Source organism: Molossus molossus, unplaced genomic scaffold, assembly GCF_014108415.1.
Source record: "Molossus molossus isolate mMolMol1 unplaced genomic scaffold, mMolMol1.p scaffold_m16_p_5, whole genome shotgun sequence".
Taxonomy (NCBI): Eukaryota; Metazoa; Chordata; class Mammalia; order Chiroptera; family Molossidae; genus Molossus; species Molossus molossus.
Window position 1 is genome coordinate 40,245,402 of NW_023425388.1, and position 14,644 is coordinate 40,260,045.

Sequence of the window (14,644 nt, forward strand, 5' to 3'; positions counted from 1 at the left end):
AAAGGGGTTGGGGGGTGGGAAGAAATAAACCGAAGAACTTATATGCATAACCAATGGACACAGACAATAGTGTGGAAAAAGGCGGGAGGGGGGCAGGAGAGGGGAGGAGGGGGTCAATGGGGGAAAAATGAAGAACATCTGTAATACATTCTACATTCAACAATAAAGATTAAAAAAAAAAAAAAAAAAAAGAACATATACCAAAATATTAACTTTGTTTTCATGTGTGTGGCAAAATTTCTGGTCATTTTCTAAGTTCTTTGCTATTTATTTATAGTTTCCTTTAATGGACATAGATTATGTTCTTAAAAGAACATAGCATATATATTAGATGAACATATATTCATATGAAGTTGTATACTTTCCAGAGTGGTTACGCATGTAGATTCTGGACCCAGACTGATTGAGCTTAAATGGTGGTTCCCTCTCAGCAAATTGTCTCGACTCTCTACCGCCATTTCTACACCTATAAATTGTGTGTGCTTAGAGTTTAAATTCATCGGTCTGTTGTAACAGATGTGCAATACACATAAAGCAATGTAAAAAAAAAATGCCTGGTACATAGAAGTATGTATTGGCTATTATGATTAAAGTTATAATTAAAAACACATTACAAATTGACGACAAACTAACATTTGATGTTTTTTAAAAACTCAGTTAAAATCTAGAATATTCAGTAATGCCCAAATTTTTAGGGTCTTATTTAAAATCCTTAACTGTTTTAAACATATTAAAATGTAGATTTTTTTAAAAGTCTTTGAATATGTAAAAAATAGACATCAGAAAGTTCAATGCTGATGCCCACGGAATTTATTTTTAAAACCCTCAACCCCTCAGAGAATTTGTTTTTTATTTTGCACTCAATGTTAATACTCTGGTCACAGTTTTTCCCCTATAACCACAGTAAATAAGGAACAGATAAATAGATGATGGCCATTAATAACAGACTCTCTGACAGGAATTAGGAGAACAAGTAGCCATATAGTGGAGAAAGAGACGTAATTGCTGTGCATTATGAAAAAAAATTACAAAACAACAACAGAAAGCCCAAGAACCATTCATTCTGTGGAAGAACAAACAGCTTCTGGCAGAAAATATAATTTTGTGTTTTGCAGTACAATGAATACAAAAAGGTGATGCTTCTGCTAAATTGTTATCATTAAGTTACAATTAGAATTCACTATTTCATAAACTAGGAACTTTTATTCCTCACATTTTAGAAGGGTTATTTTCTTTTAATTTGGTACTTTTGTGTGGGATGTGGGAAGAAATAATTAAATAAAATAGCTTATTTCTTAACAATTTCAGATAATTGAATACTAATACAGAAATTCCAAACCACAGTTGTATTTTTTTCTTTTGTGTTTCTCATTTATTTTTTCTAAGATTATGCAACTTTTACATTAGAGCTATAGTCTATTAAGTTAACAGTAGTTCTTGAAAAAAATTGATTAATGAGTAGATTACAATAAAAATCCAAATATCTCCTCATAGCCCTTTCTCCAGGTTTTACTTTAAACAAACAAAAATATAAAATAAAATAAAGAACATGCTCCTTTCCTTTCCTTGGAGAGATTGTGCAGAATGAAAAACAGGGAGAAAATGTTCAACAGAGATTTAACATATAAATTATGTTATTCTAGCTTCTGTTCTCTAAGGCTTCAGAATGTAAAAGAACCCAGATAAACAAAATAAGGGAGAGATTATGGTTGCATTTATCAGTATTCACATTAAAAAAAGAAAAGAAAAAGGATTATCTGGTCTAAGTAAGAGATAGTGATTTCAACCTGTTAATAACTTCCCTGAGAAAATACTGTTCCTGACATTTAATGCTCTAAATTCTTTCTGTAATCTTTGTTCTGTTCTTTTATATGCCATAAAAGTCTGTTCTTCTGTAATTCAATCATGATTCATGTTTTTATACTGGAATGATAGCTCCTGTCTTGGTAGCTTGTTAAAGTTAACACCAAATATTTAAACAATGTGACATATCTCCTTTTATAATCTTATAAGGACGTTTATTTTTCTCTTTTTGTCAAAACTAAGACTATATTTCCTTAATTACAAAATATCTTTGATTGTAAGAATCATCACCAAGTTAGATCGATCTTTAAAAGAAAACACAGTCATATTTGCAATAAACATTGGTTGTGAAATGCAATTCAATGTCATGAAAGTTACTGTTACCAAAGTATAAAAATTATTTCTTAAAATTTGCTCCTTAGGAATAGATAGTTACATATGTAATAGAGCAAGTGAAATAAAATGTTAGCTGTAGTTGTTCTATGAATTCTTACTGTATTCTTTTCACTGTATATTTGAATAACTTTTGAATAAAATATTGGGGAAAATATATTTCTTAGAATGGAACCGCTGAAAACTCCTGATTCAAATTAAGAAAGATAGCATAATTTCTTCACTAAAATATCTTTCTATTATTACTCATTTATGAATAAGTTTTCATGACATTGTATCCTCATAAATTGATTATGAATCAGTCATTTCTTGGACATTACAGTCCCTGTATGTGATTTCAGTTATATGCATTGGGTCTTGTTCAAATTTCCTTCTAATCTGGTCCTCAAAACCTTATGCTGAATAATTTTCATAAAACATAGCTCTTTCCCTGTAAGGTATCTCCTGCATTCTACATTGTTTCTAGTTTTTAACATTTGTATTTCCTCTATAGCAGAGGTTTATAAGGTGGGAAATTTTAAATTTTTATTTATTGCTATTGCTAACTGAAAAATTTGAAATGGCACATATACCCAATTTGTTGCCAGCAAATAGATTTGAAAATATATCTGAATCTAAGTTCAACTTTTTAAAATAAATTTGTTTATTCTATAATTTTTAACATACATTATTTGAGCTCCTACCATAGTCAAGAAAAGTCCTCGGCTAGAACAATGCTGGGGGAAGTTGCCAAGGGGTACTGGCACCGACCTCTAAAAGCGCACGGAGCCGAGACCAAAGAAGGAGGCTGGTAACTCCAGAATTAAACAGAGTTTATCAAGGGAACTTGTGCATGGACTCAGAGTCTTGGGCAGCATCAGGAAGGTGGGACCACAGGGGGGTGTGGGGCTTGATATATATGCCTCAAGAACACAGGTGGCGTGTAGCCTAGGGGCACAGTGTTTATTCAGTGCACATTCCAAGGCAGCAAAGGACTTGCTAAGCTTATTATCTGTGCAAGAAGATTCCTTTCAGGTGATGCAGGCTCACCTTCCAGAAGTGAACTGCTGATTACCCAGAACAACTTGCTTCTTAAAAATGGTATTGGTCACGTCAACCGCTAGCAACTATTTTGCCTAATACTCTTGTAATTTCCATTACTATAATGATTGTCAATAGATTGTTAATGAAATAAATGCATTTTGGGATAAAGTCAATAATGTTCATTTAAAAGGCAAATAGTAAAAATATACATGTACAGTGAAAAATTATTCTTTTCTGACCAAATGTTCCAAATATCTCACCAACTTTGTACCTCTCCACAGTCACTTATTTTCTTTTACAAATGATTGAAGAAGCATGTATGCCTATGTTACACATATATGCAATTTTCGATGCCTATAATTGTTAATCAAGTAATTTTTATTTTTTTCTGTTCTCAAAATATTAATTCAATAATTGATAACTTTAATATGTACTGTTAAAGAAACAAAGTTATATATGTAAAAATATTCATGAAAGCCTTTAAAATTATAAGATAAAAAGCCTCAGTAGAAATGTAGAGAAGTAAATATAGCATCATTTTAAGTTCAGAAAAAAATACAAATTTTATAACTCCATATAAACAACTATATAAATCATATACTTACTTAAAATGACTGGAAAGGAAAACAGAAATTTTAATAACTTTTGTACATTTGTAGTAAAATTCATGGAGTATTCCTACTCTTAATTTCCCAAAACTATCTTAACACTTTTTAAAATATTTAAAGTATTATTTTATTTGAAATTAATACTACAAAAAATTAACTTTAAATATTATATATTGTAGAAATGCATTTTTCTTTTTTATAAGTCAAAATATTATAGCAGAATCTCTATGAAATTAATTTCACATTTTGTAATGTTGTTTTTTTTTATTTTTATTTTCTAGTTTTACATCCCCAAAAACAAAATTCAAAATCTGTTAGCATCCAAAATGTAATTAATCTAGGGTGTGATGTAAAATATTTTGAAGGATACTATTATCTTTTCATAGACAAAACAGTAGTTGTTTTTGAAACAAGGATGCGGGAGTTTGAAGCACTGTTTCCTTATAGCCATTTTGTTTTATATCCAGCATACTAAAAACAAGCTGATCAATCTTTCTGTGGTAGTTAAATGTAAAATTACAGAGCTGCCAACGAACATTTAAATTGTGGAAGGTTCAAAATGCCTTTATTATCTTGAATCGCAAAGACAGCATGAAAGAAGAAAAGGATACTGTTGCCAAGTTTTAAGTGATTTAAGGACCAAACACATTCTCCTGACCCCACTCTCAGATTCCAGACCCCCAAATATGAGCTCAGACCTTTGCCTACACTCATTCACTGGGATTTTTCAGGACTGTACCTCCTGGCCATTAATGTAATGTCAAGTTCTAGGCCACAGCTACAGTGGCCACTATGAAATTAATTTGAGTGTCCTATTTGCCTGTGTTCCTAGAAATCTCTTCACGACGGATGGTAAGGACCCACTGCCCCATTCTCTCCTCACTTGAATGCTCCCTGAGAATTGTGGTGAGGTAGGGAATTCTCCTAATCCCGAACTACGTGACACAGAAAGAACACAAATAGATATTCCATCTCAGGAAAGATATTTTTGTCGTCATCTTTGACTTTGTGTTCCCAAAGTGTAGGGGGCAAAGACTTTGAAATCATTATGAATATAAGCAAAGTTTGAATCGGTTCTACTACAAGATGTATAGTTAGCATTCATGACTTTTTGTGTTTTTCCCTATCAAGTCATGATGTAAAATAAAGTAATATCATTGAGTAATCCCCCAAAAATCCATTATGTTTCAAGAGTCATTTTGTATTGACATGAATTAGTTAATGCTTAACTGGAAGAAAAATAATTCATTCTGGGGCCAAAGAAGGTTCGGGTACCTCAGGAAAGGGCAGTAACATCCAGGGGTGAGTGCAGGTGTTTTGGGGACTAGGAGGAAACAGATTACTTAGCAGGCCTGAGTACGCCAGCAAAGGAAAGACACGTTAAAAGTGCCCATTTTAAAAACTGTATTGTCACAATGGAGAGCATTGTTTATCAAATTGTAAAAAGAAAGGAGGTAGGCAAAAAGAACAAGGCTACATCAATTGAAACAAGATTATTTTTTATGCCTTAAAATTAAACAAGTACCCCAACCTTTCAAGACACATTAGAGAAGGTATGTAAAATGCATCACCAAGCACCGTACCCTCTGCACTGAATACCCATCTCATGACAGGTTTGAGATAGACGTTAAGAATACCATTGAATAGGATGGACTACAATCTCTTTTTAAAAATCAATAGCTTTTTAAATCCCCAATGCTCTCACTGCTGAGATTAATAAAGACCAAGAATCCATCCTGAACACACACAATGACTTCTATTACAAAAGGAAAAATGAAAACGCTGCTATTACTGACATAGTCAATAGATCCCACCTCAGTGTATGCTGTGCTTTCTATATTTTTAATTTAAATGCATATAGTTCCAGGGACTGGAGCATGATCATCATTTATTTGCTTCAGAGCATAATGGAAGATGTGGAAGTTTGTCCCATAAATAAACATATAACCTGTCTTGGGTACCATTTTCTTAAAATATTTTCCCTGGAAACTTATCTAGCCATTCTCAATATGTGGTTCTTCCTCTAGCCTGCTTTTTATTACTGCTCGCTCTCTCTCTCTCTCTCTCTCTCTCTCTCTCTCTCAACTTCAACTAGAACTTGAACAGAATATCATGAAATTGTGGCTTCTGCCTCAGGTTTGAGGCCATATAGTCCAGAGTCTACACAAATAGCAGCCTGTTCGAAAATAAGAGAGGATATAAAAAATTTATATTTTGATTTTGAAAGCTTAAAGGATTGCATAGTTTCTTTAAGCACATGATCTTTCCCAAGTACCTTACCCTTTGTGTTTCTTACCCTTTGTGTTTCTGCATCCTTGGGGTAAAAGTGACCTGTACTTAAAAATATGAAAAAGTAATTAATATATATTAATATAAAAATCTTTCAGCAGCACCTTTGTTCTTATTATAAAGGGTGAGGCCACCAATAAATCATTCAAAAGAGTCTTGCAGTATTTATGTGGAGTGTGCAGCCGACCCACTTAATCCAATTAAGTGCAGGGAGTAATTCTCTCCCTAATAGGCACCCTGAACGTCTATGGCAAATTCACAAATGCATTCAGAAGGCAAAATATGCTATATGATATTTGCCTTAGAGACTGTATAAAATGATGTTTGTTTTTTTTTCTTTCAAGATACTATTTGATGGACCTAGGTTTTTTGTGGTGATACATTCATTATATCTAGGTTTATCACTATTTTTATTTAACCCAGTAACTCTTTATCAAACAAAAAGCAGTTCAATAAATAAAGATTTGCTTTTCATTGAGGATCTGCTACAATGTCTCTCATAACATAGATATCTACTCAGTGCATCAATTTCTAAAGTGAGGAACAAAGAAATAAATACCATGCATAAAATACAGCCCAGAGCTGTTCAAGTAGAGAGAAGTCCACCTGCCAGTTATAAAGAAGGCCATGCCTGCCTTCCTACACGAGATCATCTGCAGAACAATCAACAGAACATTGTCTATACACAATGCAAATTATTTTCTGCTGGAATTTTAAATAGGAATAAAATAGAGAATGACTCAAGAAAGGAGTTGTTTAATGCTCTACAGAGGCTCACAACGATATTGCAGGGAGAAAGAACACTTGGCTCAGTTCATACATAGTGTGATAGTTGGTCTTTTCAGAACCAAACCAAAAGGAATTCTCTGTAACCAAACCAGTAGCACTCAGCGTGGATTTGGGGCACATAAAATCAAAACCTGAGTGAACTGGCAATATGTGTATATGATCCACAGTGAGATTTAAGGGAACGAGGATTTTTTTTTTCAGAATATCCTAACTCTTCCAGAGAGCCCAGAGCTCTTTAGCTCATTTCTATTCTAAGTGTAGTCCTTAGACCAGCAGTGTAGACATTATGTGGGAGCTGGTTAGAAATGCCAATCTCGGGCCCTTTTCTGACCCATCTAGGTGATTCTTAATCCCTTCAAAGGCAGAATACTAATGCTTGGCCTTTTAAAAAATTTGCCACGCCCTCCAGATTTTCACTATTGTGAGTAACATTGAAACATTGCTAGACCATAAATTGATGCAGCCTGAAGAAGTATAGGGCAGAAGGTGTGTGGTAGAATTTCTCTTTCTCAGAGAGCTCTGCCCAGAGCAGCAATTGATCTTCGAAGGCCTGGGGCCCGAAGGAAATCAACCTGGACTTGTGAAGCCAAGATGAAATTTGTGGTGATCGCTAACCATTCTGGCAAATGCATGAATCAAGGGCTTCCATGCTGGTCATCTCTAGTTAAACCTTTTAAAACAACTGTTTGTTTTTATAGCTTTCTATTTTGATCACCATTACTTCATGTGGTCTCTATATTTATTCAACAATTGTGGAATATATTTCCTCTGTGAATTTCTAAAATGTCTTTGCTTGATTTATGCTGAACTGATTATAGAGAATACTTTCTAATTACTTTTTAAAAAATTACTAGTCAGCTTGCCTTCTAACGTTGTTTGTTGCAGAAATATTTTCTTTAGGTAGTATGGTGTAGTATCTAGCCAGAGACCACGCCTGATACAGAGTTATTATTTGATCTCTCACAGTGCTTTCTTCTTTAGAACTAACAGAGATCTTGCTGTTGTTACTATCATTTTTAATCCAGAAATATCATTCTTTAACGTAGCTTGATGAATCATTCATTTTTTTCTTGGGAACTCAAATACATATTTATGACAGTGTTAAAATTTGGTTTTCTAAAAGTAGTAAATTTATTTTGTTTTGGGGGATTTTCCTTTGGCATTCAAGGTATTATAAAACCTTATGAAGTCTACCTAATTTCAATTAAATGTATGGCTGTTTAAAAGGCACTTGCTAATATACTAATTACTAACCAATAGTTGTTCTGACATTTAGTCTTTGATAATATCACTGCTCTTACAAGCCTCCTCAAATTCGGCCAAGTCCCAAAGTGAAGAGCAAACAAATTAATTGAATCTATTCTAAGAACACATACTGAGGAAGTCCTTCTGTAAATGAGTTGGAAAAAATACATCTCTGACTATCTTTGAGCTTTTAAGTATCTCAACATATAATGGACAGACAAATACATCTAAATGATAATTATAAATAAAAATACATTGAATGTAAATATGAGAGAAATTAAATTAACATGTTCTGTGAAAAGCATGCCTCAGATACCTAATAGCCACATGACTGTGTGTAACAATGTGGAGTTGTTCTGGGAAGAGACCACGCCCTGGTGACTCCTAGTGCTCAGAAGACAGTAGTAGATGAGCGAGCGAAAGGGGGAACCCACGAGCTGGAAAAGACATGAGAAACACCAGAGCAAGGAGGGCGCACAGAGGAAAACAATACGTACGTATGATAGAAAAAGAGAGAGAGACAGTAATTTCTCTCTCTCTCTCTCTCTCTCTCTCTCTCTCTCTCTCTCTCTCATACACACACACACACACACACACACACACACACGGAGGACAAGTACCATGGCATGACAGCTAAGATTTGTTGTCTTTTTAGGGATTATAAGGTAAACTTTTGCGGAAGATAAATGGAGAATTTTGGTACATCAAAAGATTTTATTTATACATATGCACTTAAGAGCAGTGTTTATTTCCTAATAAAAACAATTACCAAAATAAGTTGCCATTTGGTAATTTAGAAAAACTACATGAAAGTGAAACCAATGATCCAATCACAGAGAAACTAAAAAAGTAACATCAGTCATTACATTTCTCTCTCTCTCTCTCTCTCTCTCTCTCTCTCCCTCTCTCTCTCTCTCTCTCTCTCTGACTGTCTCTGTCTCTCTCTCTCTCTCTGTCTCTCTCTCTCTGTCTCTGTCTCTCTCTCTCTCTTCACCCAGCGAGGAAAGTGGGTCTCTGGAGCCCAGATCTGTTGCCATGTAAGCACTCTGATGCATGACAATGCTGGTCATTACATGAAGATATATAGTTAGCCCAGTTACAGTGTTTTTAAAGACAAAGAATATGAATGCTCAGCTTTACAGTTACTCAAAAGTTATGGACAATTTCCAATTCAAATGTGGCCCATGGAGTCTAACTTCAAATCTGTCCCGTCTCCCTCCCCCCAATCTCTAATCCATCAGGCCTTACATTTTCTAGCCATTATCTGAATGAACTGGATCCGCACCAGGGCTCTACAAGGGAGCAGCCCATAGCTCATCATTATTCCCCCGAGCAAGCCCGTCCCAGGGGCCACACCTCACAACGGTGAATGCGAAAAATAAATCAAACCCTGGCATGGCTTTAAAAAGCTTAGTTTCCTTATGAGAATGAAGCTTTCACCTCGCTCAGCATATCAGGAATCTAAAGGAATACAATCTTCCATCTGCATGCGCTAATCAGAAAGGCACTGTGCCAACACGGAGCCTCATTTTCAGCAGAAGAGCAGGAAAAGGAAGGACTGAGATATCTATCTGAAGTAAATGTATCCAGATTCAAGCATCTAGTTATGGCTAAATAAGTGCAAGCAATAAAGAGACAGGTTTTAAGAATGCTGCTTTCTGGGGTGAGGTGACCCACGCAGCCCGTAGATGGTGATGGCAGTTGCGAGGCACAGCTGAGCGTGCAGCCCGGCTGTACATGACATATTGGTCAGAGCGAGGAAAGCAGAGCTCCGCAGAGTTAAGGAAACAAATTAAAACAGTAGTTTGTCTCTCTCAAGCAAACTGATTAATAGTTACACACAAGCTCATCAATAATGCTAATGCCTAGCAATAGGTTAATGCTGCACATTAGCCTGTTCGATATAAATAAAACCACGGAAAACATTTATTTAACGTGTGATTCTGACTGTAATAGCCCCTTTCCCAAGTTTGACCTTATAATTAAATATATGTAATATTTATATACATATTATTTTAATTATAAATAATATATGTTTCAAATTGTATAATTTATTGTTATACTATATATAATTATTTCTCAAATACAATTTTTTCACTAGTTGGTGTACCTTTACTATATAGGCAATCTGTTTAGCCAATGTCAGAATAATTTAGTTAATATCTACTACCTATTATAAATTAACGATAGTGCTTCTTTGCTTCTCGTACCCCAACTCATACCCATTCTAAAGTGTTTCATAAATTTCCTTTCTATCTCTGTAATGGTCTTTCTTCTCTAAATAATCATATATCTAAAGAGGAAACTATCATACATTTTGTATTATTATTTTAGAACTTAAACAAATTGTGTTTTCCATTTAAATGAAGCAAGGACATCTATCCTTATTATATGAATGTACAAATCTGAACATTATCTAAGAAAGTAAAAATCTATATCCTAGCGTTCTACATAGTATATACTAGATTCAAAGAATTAGTGTCCCCAATTCAAAAGTAGGATAGCAAGGTGATTTTATATATTTTCTTAAACTGTGTTGTTACTTTTATTTCATTGATATACCACTTGATTGTTTAATAAGCAACTTACAAATTATATCCTCAAATAGTTTAGTGTGAAAATATAAATTGAAAGATCATTTTTCTCTTTTGTTTTCCATAAAATATGTTTCATATGTGTGTTTTTATGGACTCGTCATCTCCTGTGGGAATCTGTAGCCACACAGTGAAGTCACCATCTTGCAGTTCGAACAAAGCTTATGTGGTTGTAGCTCAAGTCGGTTCATACCGCTTTGCCTTAGTTTCCCCTGTACGAAGTGAGGCTCACTGTTTATATCATTTGCTATTGAGATTTACTAAGTATCCATTGGCTTGCATTTTGGTTGGACTCACTTTTGAAGGGTACAGTTTCTACCACAATAAATCTCTGAGAAATCCTATTTGAAATTTTTACTGTGAAGCATAATAGTCTCATTGAATACATGTTGGACTTTAGGAATATCTGGGCTTTACCCATTTACTAGTGTAATGCCCTAGTCAATTTTCTTCTCTCTGCATCTCAGTTTCTTTTTTGATAAAATAAAATTAATAATAATAACATCTATCTCTCTAGATTACTGTAAGAAATAAAGGGAGGTAAAAGAGCTCTTTGTAAACTGCAAAGTTGTGCTACATATGTTAATCAATAGTATCACTCCGAAAATTGCTGTTGCCAGTTACAGTTTGTGTTATAAATAGCAACAAAATTTTGCATTCACATATTAAATAGCCCATCTTAAAAATGTGCATTCCTTGTTAGATAGTATTTCTAAACACATGGGCTTCCCTCTACTCAACCACTGCAAAAGCTCATGGAGAATCCACGCAGCACAGACCTCCTTTAAGGAAGGACTACTGCTGCATTTTCCTCAATGACTCCTGCTCCGCTTTGTTTCACTGAGGTGCTTCTAAATGGAAGGAGTGATGTCAGTTACATGGAAATCAGAAACATGTTTGTCTTCTAAAAGGAATCCTTTGTTCTTAGTAAACATCCCTCCTTTTTCTGGTTACTGGAAAAAAAAATGGTATTTTCATTTTATCTGACACAGACTTTACATCTCTCTCCATTTTGGAAGTCTGTCATTGCAAACTTAACATGTCTACCTGTTTCATCTCACACTACATTTTTCTCGAATTCCGAAAATTGACAAGTTCCTATGAGGCTCGGGATCTATATACATGCTGTTTGTTTTTGCCTAAAAGAATCTTTATCTACTGATGGACGCTTGGGTTGTTTCCAGATCTTAGCTATTGTAAATAGTGCTGCTATGAATGTGGGGGTACATATATTCTTTCTGATTGGTGTTTCAGGCTTCTTAGGCTATATTCCTAGAAGTGGGATCACTGGATCAAATGGAAGTTCAATTTTTAATTTTTTGAGGTAACACCCTATTGTTTTCCATAGTGGCTGCACCAGTCTGCATTCCCACCAGCAGTGCACTAGAGTCCCCTTTTCTCCACACCCTCGCCAACACTTGTTGTTTGGTGATTTGTTGATGGCGGCCATTCTGACAGGTGTGAGGTGATACCTCATTGTTGCTTTAATTTGCATCTCTCTGATGATTAGTGGTGTTGAGCATTTCTTCATATGTCTCTTGGCCATCTGTATGTCCTGTTTGGAGAGGTGTCTGTTTAGCTCCTCTGCCCATTTTTCATTGGGTCCTTTGTTTTCCTTTTGTTGAGTTGCATAAGCACTTTGCATTTTTTGGAAATTAACCCCTTATCTGATGTGTCATTGGCAGTGATGCTCTCCCATACAGCGGGTTGCCTTTCCATTTTGGTGGTTGTTTCTTTTGCTGTGCAGAAGCTTTTGAGTTTGATGTAGTCCCATGTGTTCATTTTCTCCTTTGTTTCTGTTGCCGTAGGTGGTGTATCAGTGAAAATTCTGCTGCGTATCATGTCCGAAATTTTGTTGCCTACATTTTCTTCTAGGATTTTTATGGATTCACGGGTCACATTTAAGTCTTTTATCCATTTTGAATTTACTCTTGTGTATGGTGTAAGTTGGTGGTCTAGTTTTATTTTTTTGCATGTAGCGGTCCAATTTTCCCGACAAATGGATAAAAAAGTTGTGGTACATATGCACAATGGAGTACTATGCAGCTGTAAGAATGAGAGATCCCTTATCCTTTGAGACAACATGGCGGGACCTGGAAAGTATTATCCTAAGCAAAACAACCCATGCAGAGAAAGACAAGTATCATATGATCTCACTTATTTGTGGAATATAATGAACATAACAGTCTGAGGAATAGGGTAGACTCAGAGACATGGAAGTAGGGTACAGTCTGACAACCCTCAGAAAAGGGGGTGGTGGAGGGAGGGAAGAGATAAACCACAGAACTTATATGCATGTACACATAACCAATGGACATAGACAACAAAGCTGGGAATGGGGTGGTGGGGTGGGGAGGAGGGTGTCAATGGGGAAAAAAGGAGAAACATTTGTAACAAAAATAAATTAATAAAACAAAAAAAAGAATCTTCAAACGTCCACTTCCTTCTTATCTTTTGGATCTCAGGGTAGATGTCACCTCATTCAAGAGGATGTCTTTAATTACTGAATCAAAAATATATCCCACCCGTTTAACCCATTTTTTTTTTCCTTTATAGCACTGATCTCACTGTGTAATTATCTGTCCATCAACTTATTTGTTGTCTGCCTCCCCAGTTTACTGTGAACTCTATGACGAAGGGTCACCATGTCTGTTTTGTTCCTCTCCATGAATGTGAGTGACTAATACAGAGAAGACACTTTATTACTAGTTACTGATTAAATTAATACATTAATAAAAGGAGCAAAGAAAATAGAATTTAAGTGTCTTTGTGAAAGTAGAATTTGTCCAGAGACACCATCTCAGAAGATTGGGTTGGGTGGTTTTAGCTGTTGCTGGATATGTCCTTATTGGTCTCCTGCGAACGTTTTGGCGCAGCATGCCTTAAGCTCAGCCCAGTTTCTCTCATTCCTCTACCCCTCAGCAAGCCTGCTCATCCTCACGCACTTCCTAGCTCTTATAATGGCTCCATCCACTTCCTATTCTAAGAGTAAACTTGGGGATCGTATTTAGGTCCTTCATCTTCTTCACTCTATGCACACAAATAGATCTCCTCATCTGAAAGACTCTCTTATTCATTATTATTTTGTGTTCATTTGTCTCTTATCTGAAAATCTGCATTAACTCCTGACTAGTCTCCATGTCTCCAGTTTCTCCATTCTTATGTACATGCTTTTGTCTTCTATGAAGTTTTAGAAGTCTTAAGGGCAGTGATTCTCTTAGTTATCATAGTTGTCATAGTTACACATACACATGGCCAATTCCTGCTTAGTGCTTAATGACTTAAGATTCATTAGTGTGCATGTCTTTGTAGAGCCAGTTATAACTTGTGATAATGATGACATAGCTATAGAGATGCTTTTCAAAACATCTTCAAACCTGTTAGCTCATAACTTAGCTCCAATTTGGTAATCATTCAAACATTATTACTATAAAACTTTCAAAACCTGGTTCGTCCCTTTCTTTCAGGTAGTCTGCCCTGAGGGTAGAAACGGCGGGATCTATTATTTATTCTTTAGGATTCCCTTGATATATCCTATTAAACCTTGATAAATATTCTCCATCTGTGTTCCTAGAAATAATAAATTGCCTTTCTGCTCAGCATTCTTTGGCCCCACACAATACACACACACACACATGCATACATACATGCACACATACATGCACACATACATAAGAGCTGAGCATATATTTTCAGCTAGCAAAAGGAAACATGGTGAGCCAGTCACAAACCCTGTATCTTTGTATGTGTCAGCAGCTGTTGGACTTGGCGAGCAGCGGTCCCTCCTGTTGAGAAGTAGCAGGCACAATGAGAGTGGGAAGAGGCAGAGGGATCAGGCTGATCAGAGAAGACCTGCTGGAGCACCTACCTTCTCCTCTGCCCCAGGAAGGGGCAAAGACA

At 35.5% G+C, this 14,644-nt stretch overlaps 1 protein-coding gene across 7 annotated transcripts in view; it reads left to right on the top strand.

Moving 5' to 3' along the window:
- The window catches only part of NLGN1 (neuroligin 1), a 713,990-nt gene that overhangs the window by 515,380 nt on the left and 183,966 nt on the right, over positions 1–14,644 (top strand). The gene's annotated exons all lie outside the window — the stretch shown is intronic.